Here is a 7279-nt window from a genome sequence, read left to right on the forward strand (position 1 = left end):
GTAAGGAAAGCTGTTTCCACTGTAAACTGCTTTAATTTCATGGAAACTTTCTCTTGTTTTCATTAGCCCCAGGCTTTGTTAAACACTGTTTTTACAATATCTAAATTTTCGACCCTATTTCACCTGACGATGCACCTTTAAATATACCAATCATGTTATTTTCCATGATGTAATGAAGTTTAGATGGGTGTGCATGTAAATGTTGTTTGTTTTAATAGTAACATTGGTTCCTGTAGTTACTTATCCTACAGCTTATCTAGTTGTCACACTTTTAAACTTCTGATTTTTTTTATTTTTCAATTAAAAAATACTCCCTGTGTCTCTTTCGTCTGTTATTGTATCTCATTAAGGACTGGTATTGCAAATGCAACCAGTATCACATTTTTAAATAACAATTAAACTGGCTTTAAAAACAACCCAACAACTGTATTTTCTTAATGATATCATCAGTAAAGATAACATTGATTAAAGCAATGATCCTGGAAACATTTATGCAGTAGGATTGCTCACAGTTATAAGTGATTGCAAGGTTGGGACCTATATGGCAAGCTGTTTAGAATATAAAATATTTATACAAAGTAGGGATGTAAGTAACGTTTTAAAAACAATAATGTGTAACTGATTAAAATTGTATTGGTTACACAGTTAAACATTTAACCGGGGAACTAAGGGGATCCCCACTTTAAGGCAGAATCCCCACTGCCGGCCCTGCACCTGGGGAGCCCCGCTGCCAGCCCTGCACTTGGCATCTCGATGCTCCCAGGGTCCCGGCTGCCAGCCCTGTGCCCAGGAATCCCCGCTGCCAGCCCCATGCCTGGCACGCCCAGGGTCCCTGCTGTCAGCCCCTGGGCTCTCAGGTGCTGGCCCCAAGCCTGGGACTCTGCTGCCCACACCAGGGTCCCAGCTGATGGCCCCACCCCACAGGTCCTGGATGCTGGCCTGCCCCCAGGGCTCTGCGTGGGGTGGCAGCTGGGACCCCGGGCATCCCAGGATGCCAGGCGCAGGCAGCAGCAGAGCCCCAGGCATGGCAGAAGCCGGGACCCCAGGCATGGGGCTGGCAGCCAGGTCTCCGAGCATGCAGGCCGGCAGCCGGGACCCTGGGCAGAGTTTAATCGTTAATAGAAACCACTAAGCATCAAGCTTATAGGTTAGCTGGTTAAACTTTTACATCCCTAATACAAAATCATCTTTGGCAACCTAAATCTTCCAATTGTCCCTGGATTATTTAAAGACTCTATTAAACAGTCAATTCAACAAGCATAGAGATCAAAGTTATCTTAAAATGTTTGTTGGCATGCAAATATGGATGGGTGAAGGATGTGGGGAAGACAGCCAAACAATCATAATTCATCATTGGAATTCATTTAAAATTATCTGTCCAACTTCCCTCCCTCCCCCCACTCTGTGGGCAATGTTGGGAAATGTAATATTTTTTCCCTCTGATAACATAGACTAACTTTGTACTTCCTTGTTGCCTTCATGACTTTTTTTTTTTATCCAAAATAGATGTAGAAGTTTATTTATTTATCTGTATTGCAGTAGTACCTAGGAGTCCCAATCATGGACCAGGACACCATTGTGCTAGGTGCTGTACAAACATGGACCAGATTGTTTCTCCCCCAAAGAGCTTACAATCTAATGGCTTATCCTCACTATACAGGCACAGCTATGGCCCTGCAGTAGTGCCACTGTAGCACTGTGGTGTAGACATTTGCTACAACTATGAAGAGTTTTTTCCCATCACTGTAGTTAATCCATCCCTCCAAGAGGCACCAGCTAGGCTGGTGGAAGAATTCTTCCATTGCCCTAGTGGTGTCTACACTGGGGCTTAGTTTGGATTTACTGCCCACCTCAGGTGTCTGATTTTTTTCACAGCACTGAGTGAGGTAGCTAGATCAATGTAAATTTTAGGTATACACCAGGTCTAAGTAATTGAAGACCCAAACAAGGCAACTGGAGATGCATTTTGAGTTATATTCCACAGGTAGCTACAGAGGGCAGCTAAACTAACTTCCTTTCTAAATATATAATAAAAGCTTTTACTTTATTAAATTATTATAAGTACTATTGGAAGAGTGGGCCAGATTTGTAAAGGTATTTAGGTACCTAAAGACGCAGGGAGAGGCTGAATCTTTAGACACCTAACTACCTTTACAAATCTAGCCCTTTGTTACATAGTTTTAAACTCTATCCTTGATTTATTTTTTTATTTTAATGTATCACAGTGGAGAGAGGTATAATAATGAACTGTATCAAGTTCTTCTTTCAAGAACATAGTGTGCCCAGCTTTAAAGCAATTGATAGAGAAGGAACTGTCTTACTTTAAACACTGTTTCAGAAAACCGTGGGAGCAGTAACATTGTACTGAAGCAGTGTTGCACATAACAATAGTTACAGTTTCTTAGAGGAGTCATGTCATGTTGGTATAACACTTACTTTGTATTATATTAATAGTTATATCTTTTTAATATCTGTATGATGTACTCTCATTTTGTAATTTGCTAATTCTAAATGTTTTAGCTGTCAAACCCTCTTGACCTAAACAATCAGGAAATGCAGGTTATGCCACTTCTAATTAGAAAGACATTTTGCTGTAGGATTACACTAAAATCTTACAGTTCACAAATTACATCAGTTACCATATGGACAGTTTTAGGCCTCAATCCTGTAATCTGATCTGTGAGGGCTTGTGAGGAACGCAATTGACTTGATAGGGAGATCCTTATGAAGCACCCCATGACATGCAGGTTCTGTATGGATGTAGTGTTTTAGCCACATGGGTGAGAGTACAATATTGACCCCTTGCTCTGGGAGCTTCTGAAAGGTTACTCCTACAAATGGAAATATTTGTTTATATTGTACAGTATATTAATATTCTGGTTTATTTCTATATTTGCTGGAAAGAGTTACAGTATTTCAGACAAGTGTTGTCTAATCCTCGGTACATATTATGTGGACATAGAATAAGTGAGCATAAAAATATCCTGGATAACACATTTAACTTTGAATTTCCACATTTTTGTATCACTGTTTTTAAATAAATACTAAATGATCCAACTAACAATGCAGGAGAGGCATTCAGTATGTAACTAGTTTTAAATCAACTTTATACAATAAGTATTAATTTTTAAATAGGTTTCAGAGGAACAGCCGTGTTAGTCTGTATTCGCAAAAAGAAAAGGAGTACTTGTGGCACCTTAGAGACTAACCAATTTATTTGAGCATGAGCTTTCGTGAGCCACAGCATGAGCTTTCGTGAGCCACAGCTCACATCTGATGAAGTGAGCTGTGGCTCACGAAAGCTCATGCTCAAATAAATTGGTTAGTCTCTAAGGTGCCACAAGTACTCCTTTTAATTTTTAAATACATTTTCATGACCGCACCGTGATTTTTAAAAAGCAAGATATTCAAGTAGCAAGAAGTGGTAGTTGTGGCATCCATAACTTTGATGAATATAATAATGTTCTACTGCTTTTTATTCCTTCAAGTCAAGCAGAGCCAAAATGGCCAAGAGTGTGTGAGCTGTGTTGTCTTCTTTGTGCATCAACAACAAAATTGTGTACTAATTTACGATTGGTTATGCCTGTGTACATCTGTTAAGGCAAGGGTGTCACTGATGACATACTTTGGCCTGTAGAGCCAAATTACTGTTGATGGTACTCAGTATGGAAAAACCCAGTCAATTTCCCCATGTAGACAAGCCCCCAGATCCCAGGCTGAATTTTCAAGGCTGGCAGGTAAAAATAAATAATATTTTTACTTGTAATGTGAGCACATTTAATTTGGATGAAATCACTCAAAGACAGTGTCACCTTTTAGAGCAGAACCACACTTTAATTGTTTATAATTTTATTTAATATGTTACACTGTCATAATAGAGTACATCACATTACATGTTTTTGTTTTTTTTAAATGACTCAATCCTGAAAAGATTGTGGTTGCTTTTATGAGCTGATAAAAGTTATGAATGTGCTGCTATCAGCAGTGCTGACCTTAGGCCCCTGTGTGGGTGGAGAGGACCCCACTCATTCCTGTACCTGTATGCAGGCTCTTCTTGACACACGAACTACCATCCCACTACTGGTACTCTTTCATTTCTTGTTGTCCTTCTCTGAATATATGTCGCACCACTATCATTTTAGGTGGTTCTCCTTTGTTGCACTTCAGCTGTTGTCTTATCTGGTTGTTGTTTAAGATGTTGAATATATTTCCATGCTGTTGTCTTTTCCCTTTATAATGTTTTAGATGTATCCATGTAGGAGTTGGTTCAAAGCCTTACAAGCAGATGAAGGGAGTTATCTCCTCACCAAGGCCATGGCATCAGAGGCAGGCAAAGAACTGGGATTTAAAAATTTTATTAAGATATATTGAGGGAGTTACACTGGGGCACCACAGGTCTTTCTTTGTATAGGGTCCTCCATAGCTGAGGGAGTGTTATGCATAGTCAAATGATCAGACTGTACTAATACTTAATTGATCTCTTCCAGATGGAAGGTACATGCCTTCACAATAATTTAGTTAATTTTTTTAAAAGAAAAACAGTGATATTAAGGAGACATTTTTTTATTGGAGAATTTTGTGCAGTTTATTGATAGCACTTTATGGGATATCCATCTGGGGTTGTACAGTATGGTTTTGTTCTTAAGTAATTAGTCCTGAGTCCACTAAAGTAAAAATAGTGTTTCCCCAATTTACCAAAAATGCTTTACTGGTTGAATTATTTGGAAAGATGTTATTTACAAAAGGCTGCAATATTCAGCTGGTGGAGACAGCTGAAAGTTAGCCTTTAAATCCCATTTCCCTATTCTCAACAAGTATCCTGTGTGCCACAAGTGGTAACCCTTGAGAATCAAAGCTGCTCCTTGAGTAAGAATAAATCTTTAGAAAATTCAGTTTGCATTCTTTGTTTTTCAAAGTCATGCATCCTTTTGATCTTCTTAATGACCTTAGTGCAAAGCACTCATAAAATAGAGTTATGCTGGAGAGCTGAGGAGAGTGGGTGAAGTTGAATACCTTCCAAAAAGGCACTGGTAAATGTGTAGTGTATACAGTTAGAATTTTGCTGAACTTCAGTACCTTTGGGAAGTTAAACATTTTTGCGTATAAGTGCAGGAAACATCTGACATTTTAAGATGGGAGAGTGCTTAAAGAAATAAATCATACCCTTACAAAGGAATGCAGATGTAACAAGAACTGGAACATCTATAATATACAATGATCCACAAAACAATGTATTTGATGCCACATCTTTTTATGACACGTGAACAGGAAGGAAAATGAATAACATTTTGAGTTATAGGTTAGTCATAGGCCTCTACATAAGAGACTTCAAAAACTCTCTGACCCCAGAGACCAATACAACCTTCTCTTGATCCATCTTCCTTGGAAAGGAACACAGTAAGATGTTTAAATATTTCCCCTTCATTATTTATGGCTTATCTATTATATTATTAAAGTGTGGTTCTGCCCTAAAAAGGGACTTTAAACAGTGGCATAATTGGTGCTTGTGTCTGACTCCATATCAGATCTGCCCAGTCTTAAAGATTTTGTTCCTCAAACTCATCCTGGGATCTGACAGTCAAATCCTCTTCTTTCAGGTTCATGGATAATCAGTATAAAGATTTTGCAGCTAAACCTAAGTTTAACAATTCTGTTGATAATACATGAGCCAGAATAAAATTTAGCTCATTCTCTTGTAGCTGTATTGGCTCTGCTTTGTTAACAGGAGTAAAGAGTAGTAAGTTATTTTTTGCCACAAAAGTAAGCAGATATGAGCACAACAGAGACAGGAAACTGTTCTGTTTCAGTAAAAAGATGCCATTCCCATTTTTACATATTTTCCTTTCTAGCCATAACTGATCTTAAAGAAGCTCTTTGAGTACTCTGACAATTGCAGTGGCATTTAATGTATGGCCATCTAAAGTGCTGTTCTAATCCCTGAGTCTCCAGATCCATAAGAAAATAAGCAAACAAGCTGAGTAAATGGGTATTTGGTCATAACTGGGTAAATGATATTTACTATTACTTCACACAACACACAGTCAACCTGTGGAACTCGTTGCTGGGGGATGTTGTGAAGGCCTAAACTATAAGCAGGTTCAAAAAAGAATTAGATAAGTTCATGGAGAGTAGTTTCATCAATGGTTTTAGCCAAGATGGTCAGGGATGCAACCCCATGGTCTGTTTGTGGCTAAGCCCCTGACTGCCTGATGCTAGACCTGGATGATAGGGAGATGGATCACTTCATAACTGCCCTGTTCTATACATTCCCTTTGAAGCTTCTTGCATTAGCCACTGTCAGAAGATAGGATACTGGACTAAATGGATCATTGGTGTGACCCAGTATGGCTGGTCTTATATTCTTAATATATCTTAACTATTTCGAAGAACAGTTGAACGTTGGTACACATCAGTTTGCAATAGCTGTATTATTTTTTTAATATATATTTCACAATATGACATGAAGAAACAATGGCAAAATTGCTTTAATGCAAGCTTTATATGACACTATTAAGGGCCCCTTTTAGGCTAGTACTAAGTGAAATTTAGTTAGCAAAACTATTTCAATGCAGGTCCATGGAGAATACAGTAAAATGATTTAATTATGTAGATACTCTATGGTTATATAGTCCTGAAATCTTTAGGATCTGAGACAATTATGGTAAAACAAGATATGCATGAGGCTTTTCTGCTCCCTCACAGCTCCTACTTAGATGAGCCCCTGCCTGAGACAAACTATATACTCATCTACTCCCACTGTGATTGTCTAATCCTTCCATAATCAATCCAGCTACTCTACTTTCACTGAGACACTTTTCTCTCAAGCAATCTCTCCAATAAGGTTTTTCTTATTTTCTGCTACAAGAGATATATTTAATTTCACCATCTAAGGGGCTGGAAGCCTCATTTTGACTTCAAGTGAAATAAACTATAAATAATATATAGCTTAGATCTCAACCACAGGTACGTGTACCCCTGGGTGTATGCAGAGGTCTTCCAGGGGGTACATCACCTCATCTAGATGTTTGCCTAGTTTTAAAACAGGCTATATGAAAAGTACTAGAGAGATCAGTGCAAACAAAAATTTCATACACACAATGATTTGTTTATATTGCTCTATATACTATACACTGAAATCTAAGTACAATATTTATATTCCAATTGATTTATTTTATAATTATGTGCTAAAAATGAGAAAGTAAGCAATCTTTCAGTAAGAGTGTGCTGTGATACTTTTGTATTTTTATGTCTGATTTTGTAAGGATGTAGTTTTTAAGTG

Source organism: Caretta caretta, chromosome 14 (assembly GCF_965140235.1).
Source record: "Caretta caretta isolate rCarCar2 chromosome 14, rCarCar1.hap1, whole genome shotgun sequence".
Taxonomy (NCBI): Eukaryota; Metazoa; Chordata; order Testudines; family Cheloniidae; genus Caretta; species Caretta caretta.